The sequence below is a fragment of the Scatophagus argus genome, chromosome 22 (assembly GCF_020382885.2).
Source record: "Scatophagus argus isolate fScaArg1 chromosome 22, fScaArg1.pri, whole genome shotgun sequence".
Classification (NCBI taxonomy): Eukaryota; Metazoa; Chordata; class Actinopteri; family Scatophagidae; genus Scatophagus; species Scatophagus argus.
Window position 1 is genome coordinate 13352945 of NC_058514.1, and position 14271 is coordinate 13367215.

Sequence of the window (14271 nt, forward strand, 5' to 3'; positions counted from 1 at the left end):
CATTCGTGAATTGTTTTAATTGTAGGATTCAGTGGAGGAGTCAGTGGAGCTACACAAAACAGGTTCAGGGTCAGAAATGCTTTACTGCCAGAACTGTTTGTCCCAAACATTCAGTGATTTGTCAAATTGAATTTCTCATGTCTGGCGCCACAATACCTGATACCTAACTTGACCTTCAGTTTGTTGTCGCTGCCTGCGTCACACGGCACAAATCCCCAAATCAATCTGATTCATTACAAAGGAGATGCATTGTTCTCAAATACAATGCGGCATTAATAAGTGTAAGCACTTCATCTGAAGCCCTGAGAAATGCAACAGTCATACTGCACAGGAAATATTCCTCTGAAATCATTTGTTCCTTGAAATATGTTTGCAAAAGTACAGTTTCTTTTTATAAACAGAATGACAGAAATGAGTGTCTCCAGTTGCTCTGCCAAGTTCCCAGTTTTGCAACAACTCACTTCTGCAAATGTAATGTTTGTAGAAGCCCTACACTCATTGTGACGCCTTTCACTTCACAGCCACCTATCACCCCAAATTTTCTTGAGAAAATGTATGTCACGCAGTTTTATCAAACCATTCCAAAGATAGAGTGTATTGTGAAAGTACTGGACTAATGACATCTATAATAACTGTAGGCATATCAATACAATTCCTGACATAGCTCCATCTTTAACAGATTATTTGGCTTGTTAGGCTGGTTGGTTGGTTGATATCAAACTGCTTCAGCGTCACAGCAGGTAAATATTTCCAGGAAGCATTTAAACTCTCTGATCCTCTGTCCTCTCAGCTGTAAGGCAGCTCTAATGGTCTTACCCAGGATCCTTTACAAACCTGCTCTCTATCTGCATGTCTCCGCTTCGCCATCTCAACCACGGAAATCAGCAGTCTGTGAAAATTACTTCTGGCTTTGCAGACCAAAACATCTTTTTTATTCACAATATCTGTATTTCTTTTTTAATTATCTGCAGCAGTGATTTATCCCGTATCCAGTTAATGAAGGCAATTTAGTGATCTAAATATTTCTCTGACAATGACGTACTGGTAGTTTGAGCCAGCGTGGACACTGAGAGTAAAATACCAAACCAATTGTAGGTCTGTGGCTCTGCAGTTAACTGCTTCTTAATCCATCAAAGCACTGTGTGAGAGCAGGTTTAGTACTGAACATATCATCAAGAGTATCTGCTCTTAGCCGCTGCATATCCTCTTAACTTTCAGGATGCATGGCCCACTAACATAACTCTGATCTCTACACGAAGCATTAAGTACAACATACAGTGCATGTCGCCATATAAATATCTCAGTAAGCTTTAATTTTTTGTGCTGCAATCACTGCTCTAAAGTTATAAAGTGGCACAGTTTTAGTGTCACAGCAAAGACCTTAAAAGTCTCTCAGACATCCAACTTACAAAGGCCCAGTCTTTTAGGATTTTAAATTCATGGGACAACTGTTTGTATATCCAGATACTGCAAAAATATATTTCTCATTAACGTAACACATAACATTTTTGTACAATTTGCAAATGTAAAAAGGGCTAAGTCAGTTCATCTAGAAAATAACACACAACATTGATTTCAACTTAAAGTTTGGGCATAAAGGTGGAGTTTGTGTCCTCTGTGAATTACTGACATTTCATAGAAATTGTTGCTAACTTTCAAAAACATCACATACTTTGAGTGTAAACCTTTACGCTCTAAATCTCCATCCTGGTAAGACAGGAACTCTGCACTGCACTGTGGTACGTCTCCTGTGCAGTATGAACCCAGAGTTCTCGTCTGCATGTGGCTACATAAGAGGAAAGCACCTCATGCTTTTCTTCAGTAAGTAAATAAAAGTAGTAACAGAGTTTGACTTAAATCAGCACTGGCAACAAGGCTGATTTTCAAAAAAAGAGCTGCAGGAGTCATTAATAATTACCTGACTAGTTACATTTTTGCCCATACATCCACTGTTATTGCAGATGTACTGAGGCATCCGGGGAAATAAAGTAGACAAAGCAGGTTGAGTGGGTTCACTATGTCACATTAAAAAATGCACTGATTGTTCCATATATAACAATGCTAACACAACGTGAGGACAATTTTACATTTGATACTTTGCCAGGCATTATCAAACTGACCAGCCACCGTCCCCTGGTCTCTTTTGCATTACATTTGTTTTTTTTAAACATTATATAACTGTTTGTCTGGGAGTGGTAGTGATGAAGAAACACCAGCTCTTGGAAGCTGACATAGTGCTCTTCATTATGTGGTACGTGATAGTCAGGCTGCTGTGTGGGATGATTGAAGGTGTGTGTGATAAACACATGAGAGTTTGAATGACCAAACGTGATTGATGAGTCATGCAAGTCCTCCAGCGTCACTTCTACATCCTTCATAAAATTTAGATTTCAGTTCCTTCTCATTTATTTCTTTTATGTCCTGGTCAGTAAAGTAAGATGCTTTGAAGTTAATAATACTGAGAAACACTTATATGACTCTCATTTAACTCTTGCAAGAAAGCAAAAAAAGCACAATTCCCAAATTGTTGAAATATTCCTTTTTTGAGACAGTGTGTGCTTGGATTCTTTAAATTTACTGTTAAAGATAAAACCTTATGAATCCAATTTATGGCATTTCACAGGCCTAATAGTTCAGCTTCCACCTTCTGAAAAGAAGTGACTCTAAATCCAGAGCAAGCTTATTTGCGGAAAAACTATGTAATTTGGTACTAATTACAGGGAAAATGGAGACAGTGTTAGCACATGTCCAACTAAATTGTTAGTGTGTATTGTGCTGAGCATGCAAACAAGATGAACTGTCAGTAGCCAAGCATACAATTCAAGAAATATGGAGTATAAGGTTACAAATAATATGAGAATAATGACAACTGCAGCTGGACAGACAGAAGCACGTTCAACCTGCTGCTCAAAATCACACATCCACATCGTCTACCGTGCTGGCACTTTACACTACGCTGTGGGTCAATGTGCACACCAATGATTTGTGTGTATGTGGGTGTGTGTGCGTCTGGAGCGGTTATGGTTAATCTGTCTGTCTGACTGTCTGGTGGTCTGTCTGTGTTGGGATCACTGTGTCCTGTTAAATTCATAAAACTGTCTAATCTGAGCCTTCCCTCACATTTGCTAAACTCTGAGTTCATAAAGGTGGAAAAGTTAAATCAAATAATGTAAAAAACAAACAAAAAAAACAACAACCCACTAAACACACACACACACAAAAAAAATGTTGGAAAGATTCCCGGCATGACGGCATCACTGACCACACAGATGAGTGAGTCAGAAGATCATGTGACATGTGAAAAAAGAAAATCAAGCCTTCCCCACATTTCCCCTGAACTTTGCATGAACTGATATGAAGAGAATGTGCGCCCTCTTCAGGAGAGAGGCTGTAAAAACACATCAAAAAAATAATATCTGACATCATGATCTGCCAAACATTGCTAATCCACCGATGGCAGCATCCAAAAAGCGCAAAAATCCAAACCATATGTTACAATTTATTCAAACTAATAAAACAAATGTGTATACTGACACTAAAATTTACTGCAGCATGTTTTAATTGCTGAGCTTAATAGAGCTGTGGGTGATCCAGTGAGTTTAACAAAGTGCTTTCCAAGCTGCAGCATGATAACAAACTGTTCATTTTCTGTTACAGCGTGAACGTCACATTTAGTCAATAACTAACGTGAACATTCTGCTGAGAACTGAAAAGAAATCAGATATTACATTTAACTGAAACAACAGTGTCATGCGATGACCTTCAAGTAGAGCACGTCAGTGAACACAACCTCATTTGAGAATGAGGCAACATCCTGCAAAGCTGCCGTTGCTGTGGCAGTATGAACTCAGTACCAAGGTGACTGTGCTGTACTTGGGACACAGACAGAAATGTAAACAGGAAATGTGCTAATTAATAGGATTATGAGTCAGCTGCATGGAGGAGTGCAGTGCGTGTGGCTGTTTCATTCCTGTTACTTTGGGCCTAACACTTTCAGCACGAGAATATGTTATCAACATTTACCCGTAATTTAGAATGACAGAAAATAACTGTAAAAACTGCTCTGTTACTATGCCTCCATTGCTTTTATGTGCATTTCTACAGTTACACACAGACACTGCATAGCAGATTATGAAAGAAGAGAATGAACATTTGTTTCCATAATATCTGCAGAGGCACTTCGCCGGAGCTGTTTAATATGAGTGTGCTGCTGCTGCTGCATTTGAACTCAGTAACCTTCCCTGCTGTGTGAAACAGTCCAGCTGTACAGCAATCATGCCATCTACTGGACATAGAAAGTAATACTACTTCTGATAAATCACATCTGAGGCAGCAGAATTTTTTCACTGAGGACGTTTTGACATGTCACAGTAGAAAAAGCACAGGTGTAAATAATATTATTTACCAGATCCAGAGCCCTTGCATTGTGCAGGCTTAATGGCACGGCTAGAACAGACTCATATTTAACTTAGTTACAGTTGGAGTCTGCTGTAAAATAACTGCACTGAAGAAGGTGTTTTACTTGCAGTCCGGCATGGTTTTCACAAACTTAAAAGTGTGGTGTGTTATGTTACATGTGAAATATATAGATCATATTAAAGGGATAGTCCACCCAAAGACGATCTTTTCAGTGTGGAAAACTTAGTTTCTGTAGGCTGCAGCAGGAAGTGGCTGCACAAAGTTTAGTTTAGTTTTTTTTTCACAGAACAAAAAAATGCACAGAAACTTCTATAAATATATGTCTAAATAAACAATGTTCATAACTACCAAATATGAATAGGACTGATGTTTAGATGGAGTTAACTGATGAACCAACTGGTGAACCAAATCTTGCACAACTGGATGCTTGGGAGAAGGACACATTTGTTTTGGTGATGTGTATGTAATGTGCATAGCATATGATCTCATTTATAGTTGGAATGTTGAAATAAAGTCATAAAAACTCATAGAAACGGAACACACAGACTCACCTAAATCAACTTAAACATAATCATATCCACTAATATTCCAGTGAAATTCTACTTAGAAGTAAACGTACATAAATATTAACAACAAAATGTGTTTATAGAGTCAACAGAATACACTTTACATTTCTCTGTGACTTTATATTTTATTCTGAATGATTTTCATAGATTATTTACCAGTTGTCTCATCTGAAAGGTGATCAAAAGCTCCAACCAAAAGTCACAAGTCAAAAAGGTTGGAAAGCACTGATTTAATCACATTTTGAAGCTCATCACATGCTCTTTAAATGAAATTTAATATGCAAAGTGACTTGTAACTGTAGCTGACAAATAAGTATATTGAAATAAATCATTTTCATTTTCAATTTTACTTCCCTCTGATATGTAGTTGATTAGAAGCAAAATTGAATTTATTTTCTGTGCAGATTAATATTGATATTTATGGAAAAGTTTTAATTATCCTGTTATGTGACATCATCAACTTCTTCACTCTGCAATATAAAACTAATTACACTGTTAATAATATTCATCTGATAAAAAAAAAACAAAATCCCCAAATTTTCAAGGGATGGGAAAGAGAAAAATGAGTAATTATTGTAAGTATACACTAGATGGTGCTATAGGACTTGAAATATGAGCCAGAAAAGGTTTACATGAAAGAGAACACAGCTACACACAGATAATGATTAAAAAGACACACACATAAAAATAAAAATGTCATTTAAAACATCTCACTTTAACAGACAAGGTGCCACAAACAAATGAGGTAATTCTGTGTTATGCTGAAATTAAGGTAAGAGTAGCATTCGGAAAAGTCCTGAATTTAGAATTTTACTTAAATATGAGTACGTACAAATGTTGGCAGCAAAATAAACTAAAACTGCCAAAAGTAAAAGTACTCATCATGAAAAACTGCCCATTTCAAAATAATAAATTTTAAGTTATAACATCATTGCAATAATGTGAATATTATCAGAATGACTGTTCTTACCATTTACTCAGCAATCTGTAGACAGTAAATGTAGATCGGTACAAATCAATAGAAAATAATCTGACATCTCAAATAAGGAGAAAATTATTATTTGTTAAAGATTCCAGCCCTTTGTTTTTTGAGTTTTACATTTAAGACAACTGAACCAAACTAAGTGAGGTGACTTGGACTTGATTTCTCATATAAACACAATGAATTTTACAGCTTCATGATGGTATCAAGAAAACTCTGATGCCAAAACGAAACGCTGTTTAATTCCTATTCCTCTGCAACCTTTAAATCAATGTGGTGCGATCAAGAGGTTTACTTCCAGGAGGACAGATGAGAGGGTCAAAAACATTGTTCTGGCTGTCAGCAGAATTAATGTGCTTTCTATTTCCAATATGATGAGAGCACATTAGTTTAAGGTTGTGAGAACAATTTTGAAAGTTCAAGTGATGCTTACTGTATTTTAAAGTGATGTTTTGATATTCTCTCTTTCTGTCTGTAGGGCAGGTGTGGTCAGTGCTGTGTAAAGAGGTGAAGTAGCTGAAAGCTGGCATGTACATTTATTTATATGTACATGAGGACACTGGCTCTTTGTGACAGGAAGATACATGCAGTCTAACTGGTTATATATAATATATGTTATAATAATCATACTCTACTGTTAAAGAAATACTGGTGTGAATATGTATACTGTGTGATAAATACATCGTCACAAAGCTGAAAACAGGGCAGTTTCTCTGAGCTCACAAAAAGTCGACTTTTTAGAGATACGTGGTTTTCACATGATGATTAACATTAACATAAGTCAACTTCAGCGCTGCAAAACACTTTATTTTATATAATTTTTGAGAATCATGTGAATTTTGTATCAGATCTCTATAACGTTAACAAAACCTGAAACATCTTAAATAAATCTCTAAAATTTTTCTTCCTGACTTTCCAAGCCACAGTAGGGTGGGTACTGTGGGTCATTGCTTGTAATGTGCTTACATTCTCTGGACATTAAATGTGAATGTATATCATGTCACTTTTACAGTGGACTTTATAAACCTGTCAGTACTCGCTGTTGTGTCTTCTATACTAAGGATCGTGTTTATTGATATAACCCTGGGAATTTAGTACCTTCGCTTGGATCACTGCTCACTGTAAAACAGTAATGGGCCTCTGGAAAAGCTTAAGTCAGTGTTTTAAATGTACATATGGTGCTGGGAAATGAGGGGCCTCTTCCGTCCCAGACACTGATGTTTAAAGACTACTGAAGTTGCCAGCTTGAGACCCCTGAAAATGGTGTAAAACTATTCACTTTCCACCCTGCTGAATATGTGGTGGCATATATACAAACATTCAAACATACATTTAAAGGGATACTTAGTTAACTTGACAAGAGGTAGATGAGAAGATCAGTATCTCTCACATTTAAACATGCTATAACAAGCAGTTGGTTAGCTTTACTTGGCATAAAAACTGGAAAGTGGGAGAAACAACTAACCTGATGCCAAACCTACCACTCAGCGGGAAATACAGTCCCATACATGTAGCGGTAAAATCAAGAATCATCATTTACAGGTGCTAGTAGTTGTCAGTGTCAGGCTAGCTATTTTATCCTGTTGATAATGGGAGAGCACAGCGTATTAAGAGAGGCTTCTGAGTCTAAAAAGTGAAGTGAAAGTGAATCTAATATGGAAGTGACTTAAACAGACATTCTTTAATGTCCAGCCGGGGCAGACTTTGCTGGTATGAAAAGAAAGCAGATTGCAGACTATTACAATACATGCAGCGTTTATTATGTCTAGTTTTGGCCCAAAAGGTAGTAACAACACTTTGTTTTGTTGTTGTTATCTATCTAACTATATCTATGTATCTAATCTATATCTATATCTATATCTATTAATCTTTTGATAGATAGATAGATAGATAGATATTGAATGTTGACTGTGTGCATGTATCTGGTTTGATCTGGAACAGTAGTTAAATCTTACATGATCCTGTACTTTCCGCCCAAACAATTTAAACTAGATTTTGTTTAGGTAGCATTTTTCATAGTCATAAACATTCTAAAAGTTGAATTTCACTCTAATTTCCCAAGACCCAAATCTTCAACAATCTTAGTAAAGATTGAAAACCCCTGTTGGGCCTGCCTCAAGTCAAATGCAGCATTTTAAAAAAAATCTTTTCTTCATGTACTGCTGCACAGAACAAGTGGCAGGGTGAGCTTGCATTGCTGACAGATATATTGCCTTTGGCTCTGAGCCCACAGCTTCCTACTGTATTTCTGTTGGGTAGTAATGACTCAGAAATAGTTGAATGATGTCCAGTAGAAATACGTAAATGACTTAGTCCCTTCCTGTCTCTTCCCATCTCTTCACATCAATTCCAAGAAAAAAAAATGGGGGAAATAAAGCAGTCTGTTATTTTCATTATTTTTCTCTGTGTACAGAGGACCAAAAAAAGATATTTTCCATAACTAGGCCTTAGGATCATAAAGCAGTAAATAAAGCACATCAGGAATAGCAACAATGTGAAATGTGAACATGGCAGAGGATAAAGTTAAATAAAGAGATAGTTCACTATAATTGGAAAAAGGTCGTAGAAACTCATCACCTTTTCGATTAGTTTATGTTTGCTTTCATCAGAAAGGTCGAAGGCTGTTGTGTTCACATGATGTGGAGGGAGGAGTCGTGTCATTTAGTTTAAGATGATGTGACTGGTATGAAAACAAATGACTGTTTAAAGCACTGATGCCTCGGCTTGTTGTCTTGGGGAAAAACACACTGGCACAGAGCTGCATGAAATGCATGCATCAACAAGCATTGTACTGACGGCTCTGTCACACAGCCACATGCTGCACCCATGACATCAACAGCATATTCATGATCACTCTGTAGCACAGTGACTAGTTCAAGTGGTTCTACTCATATTTTATTGAACCTGAACCCTCTCATAGCATCTTGTTACACATTTCCTTTCTACAAACTCATTAGTGAAGCCCCCTGTGCCAGTGGACCTCCACTCACTGTTTACTCTCTATGTATTAGTGATGGGTAATATGCTCGTGGTTAAGCACAGTTTTATTTAGAAAAATGCTCAATGCAAGCACTGCATAATAAATATTTACTAGGCACTCCTCTACAAGATGATGCAATAATGCAGAATCCACTCGTTTCAGGGTTTCCAGATAATCCAATGAAAAGGATAATTGCTGTATGTTTAAACAGGAAAGCACTCCAGTAAAATTTGGAGATTTGCAAATCAAAACATCCAAGTTAAAAAAGTGGGCAGCATTTGGTTGAAAAGTGAAACTTTTTTAGATTTTTAAGTTACATAATACTGTTTAACTTACTTTTCAATGACTGTGGTAACACTGTAGCGACCCAGTGTCTGGATTTATTAATAAAAGGATTACTATCACTTGGAAAACCCCTTTCAACAAAGGCAGTCTTTCTATCCACTTTAACTTTTCCCCTGGACCACAGCTGTCTCCTAAAGGGTACCACTGTAATATTAACTACACCTAAAAGCAGTTTGGAGAGATGAGCCATAAATAAAAGTGACTTGTTGGTCAGCCGGTTTAACCACCAAGCCTCAATGCACATTTTAATGAAACACTCTTTATTACCAAGTGTAACCTTAGTTATGTAACTTGCAGTCTTTGTGAACAGTGACCGTTTAACCAGTCTGGACCACAAGACAAATGTGGGAGAAACTTAGCATCTAATCTGGACCAAGTCTAAGGCCAAGCAATTACAGCTCTTTCTGTTATCGAATCGACTGCAAAGCAAATACTCGCCAACCTGAACAACAAGTGAGAAATGAAAAAGAAATCTTTCCTTCTGACTCCTGCAGAATTTCAACAACAGTAAACCACCTTCAAATTAGACTGACACATTCAAATTACATCTACATCTATGACTGGGAAATATATTTTTAAGTGTGAATTACTCAAACAAGCTTTGCTAATGGATGCGCGGGCTAGCATGTGAGTTGTTGCAGGAGTTTAACCAGGCTAGTTGTTGGTGAATTCAAATGAGAGCTAGAAGAATTTCTGATGTAATTCAGATCTATTGTTTGTGATTTCACATTAAATTAAAATAGAGTGACACATGGACAAATAGCGGGGCATTGGATGAAAAGTGTGTGCTTTTAAAGATATGTTGTTTTTAAAGAAAATAAATAAATAAATAAAATCTTTGGGCGCGTTTCCAGAAATACATGCAATCAACATGATAGTGAACATTCTAAAAAGTACTGCAGATTGTGAGTCCAATCTGTGCCACACAAGGTCAGGTCATTGTGTATAAAAGGTTGGAAGGTCGCTGGAGTGTTGCTGCCTAACAGTAACATTAGCTTAAGGTAAGGCTGAGTTGTTAGTTGGGAGATATCAGAATTTTTAAATTAAAATTTTAGCAACACCAATAGCAATACAAGAGAGGGGTTTGTTCATATACCATTAAAAGCCTGTTTTACATAACATTTACGACCAACAAAGTGGTGAGAATAGATGGATGTGCTTTGCCTTTCTGATAACTCTCCTGCAACATCTTTTGTCAGACATTGGGTGGTGCTGAAGCCGTGGATGTTTGGGCATCTACTTGTTTTTGTTCAGCCTCCTTCTAACTTCCAGGGTGTTGCTGCTGTGTGGCCCTTTCATCGTAGAAATAGTGCATCTTGCTGTAGTTTTACGGACAGTTGAAAAATGTTCTGTCACAGCGCAGCTATGATGTGGAAGTGTCTCACAGGGTCCCACAGTCATGCCACACAGACCGGGTATATGTCAGGGCTGGGTTGGCACTGTTAGCGTACTGAAAAGGTTTGGAAGTGATGCAACCACCCATGTTTTGTGTATAATTTATAGTGTTATTATGTAAGCTCAACTAAAATAGAAATGCAACACTTTAGACAACCCGATTATTGCACAGATGCAGCTTGGACTGGTCATACTGGAAGGTCAATCTAAAATGTACAGTTTTGTGTAGAAAACTTTTGGAAAACTGAACTACGGTTTTCACATGACTGTGGTTACAGAAGAACTTTGCGCGTTCAGTCCGAGAGAAATAAATCTTTTGCGTGCATAAAATGTTTTAAATCTCTCAGTTCAGCTTTTAAAAATGGTTTACACTAACAGAAGTGTTGGGTTTATATTTTCTTATATTTTAGTGTATTAATACAGAAAGCCCGCTGTATCATTGCCTTTATCATAGGGAACAACAGTCCGTATGGTCCAGACCTTTTGACGTCATGTTAGGGAGGCTCCCATTGGGACAAATGCTAGAGGATATTGCTGTGACGTGCAAACCACTTTATGAATGGACGTCCGTTGTTCAGCGGATGAAAAGGCCTCGTAATCCGCATGTCCAATTTTATACAGATCTGATATTAAACCCATCCAAATCCACTTGATCTCCCTCTTCCTTCGTCCTCTTCATACTACTGTATTTCCTTCTCGCCGTGTATCCCTTCACTGGCCAGTTTTCCACTTCATCAGAGTAGCGAGCGTCAGAGTAAAGCCCAAGCGGATGTGTTCACTCACACTGCGGGGGCAAGAGGGGTGAGTGGTGATGGTGGGGGCTTCCCTGATGATGTTGTAGGAGGATTAACGGCCTGCTCTGCCACCTCTCTGATAGATTATGACTTTGGGATTATGTCTGCTTTTACCAAGGGGGAAAAAAAACATGACCTGATTTTTAACCCCTTGTGGGACAGCTGTGACTTATTTAAATGAGAGTCAGCTGAATAGGCTTTTGCTGGTTAGATAGCTGTGAGGAAGTCAATCGAGTCTCTCACAAGAGACAGACAGTTGCTGTCTTTTTTTTTTATAGTATTATGTTTTGTAGACAGTAAATACATTACTGTCTACGCTACATAGACAGTAATGTATATATCTGTTATTATTATCTTATCTTACTTTTAAGACTCTGCATATTGATTTTAATATATGATATTATTAAAATGAATTGAAACTGGAAGGTAGGAAGCAACTGAAAATTTATTTTCTTTGGTTAATGGTACAGGATCTTAAGCATTCCCAAATTCCTATTAATGGGTTAAAGTCTATACATTTGTACAGTGAAGCAAAATGTATGAACATGCATGTGTGCGTCCATATTAGAGTTTGTGCGTGCGTAATCTGTGCGTGCAGTCAGAGGAGCAGTGATTAACGCTCATCTGTATTTCATGCTGGATTAGTCTGCGAGCATCGTGTGCATTGTCACGACAACGGCAGGAAGATGTGACCCCACCCCCCGAACCCCCACCCCTTTAAGCTTGCACTTTTTACATTTATGTTGCTGTTGAAGATTTCTGATAATTACTAAAGACTAAATATATATAGGTAGTCAGCGTTTTATCACTGCAGCAGGATTACAATTTAGACTCTTTTTCTTCAACAGCGTGACAATCCATGATTTCACGCTGTGTGATATTAGCAAAGATGCTAAAATGTGTGCCCCGTAGGTAAAACGTGAGAATTGACCAGTTATGTTCACCAGTGACATTCTCTCCTCTCATCATCACTTAGCTCCCGGAGGCCTGTTTGGTGTCTGCTGTGGCAAATCTTCATCTGGCACTTCATCTACTCGCGACCATCCTAAATGAAGGGCTGGCTGTTTTTATGAATAATAATAATAATAATAACAATAATAATAATAATAATAAAAACCACACGGGACTGTCTGTTTGCAGGTAAATCCAGCAAAGTGAACACCGGACAATAAAGGTGGGCCTATTTCATTTTGCTGATGCAAAACGTCATTTGAGGATCCAATACTCTCATAAAACAGTCAGGTTCATTGATTTGCACAAATAAGAATAAATGTTGGCACAGCACTTTTGATATGTTGAAATCTTGTGTTTCAGTTTTCAATTTTATGACAACAATATCCTTAAGGTCTGGTTAGGTTTAGGCACGAAAAAGACATTAAGGTTTAGGTTAGGAAAAGATAATTTGCCTTAAAATACATGGTTTTGTCACAACCAACGTGGCTGGAAACTCTGTGGGACACGTCATTCAAGATATCTTTTTTTTGCTGGCACAAAGATAGCTACAAAATGTCCCAACAGTAGCTATGATCCAAGTTATTGGCTGAAGTGGTCTTGCCCAGGTGTCATCCCACTACCATCCTCTCATCAAACAGCTCATTCTGTGCCAAATTTACAGCAATCCATCCAATAGCTCAGAGAAAGGATATTCAAAATTAGAAAATTTATGCCACATGTTGGTGCTAGAAAGAAGGAGATCACTAATAAAGGGATAATCAGGGGATGTGGTCGGCTGTCACAAATTTTACTTTAATTTGAATACCTCAAAAACCTTGATAGATTACCTTTTAGTGTGTGATGGAAGCCTAAAGTGTCATTTAGGGTGACTTCAGTCTCGCTAAGCCCATTCCAATCAACAGATAGGGACTATCAAACACATCTTGTGCACTTATGACAGCCAGCCATCCCCATTGTGGGCTTGGTAATCACACACTGTAGGTTGTCCTCATGTTATTTTAATGGGAAAGATTAATGTCACTGAAATGTAACACATCTTCTGCATTGAGAGAACATGAACAGGAAAAATCATTCCTCTAATTGTGGTGTTCATCCTTCTATAACAGAAGAACAATAAAATTCAATAGTTCATTCTTATGTGAGTCACTCACTATCAGTGACACATGTTGTTACATGGGACTACTAACCCCCTGGGGAGAATTTGATAAGCCTTGCCAACTGGACTTTTAATAACGATTAAGTTAACAACCGCATGTTGCAGCCTAGTAAAGACAAAAACTAAACTATAGTCATCAGACATTTAAATGGAGATAATTGTTTTAATATAAATCCAATGCATAAAAACTTTGATGAGAAACACAGAAGAGATGGATATTTACATTTTGACATGAAAAACACTAGAAGTCCTCTTCACTCCTGAAATGACCATGTAAGTGACCTTTGACCCCAATTCTAAAAATTACTAACAAACATTTTTAACAGGACCAGCAAAAATTAATGCATGTGATAGCCATCTCTAACCAACCCCGTCTTCCCTTGGCCCTCCATACAATAAATGGTATAACAAAACCTCTATTGGAAGATAAATTTAAGTCTCACAATAAACATTGTCTTATCCTCTTATGTTCAACTCACATACTTGACTGAAATTCAAATTCAAACATTCAGCCACCTAAATTTTTCTACATGGTCAAATGATGGCAAAAAAGAGGAGAAAAAGGAAAATGGCTTTAGGTCCATCAGAACTGACAACAACCACACAGTTTAGGCAATAACATTTTGTTGCCAAAGTATCTATCTTTGGTGTGTCTACCTCTGTTGTTGTTTATGTGGATA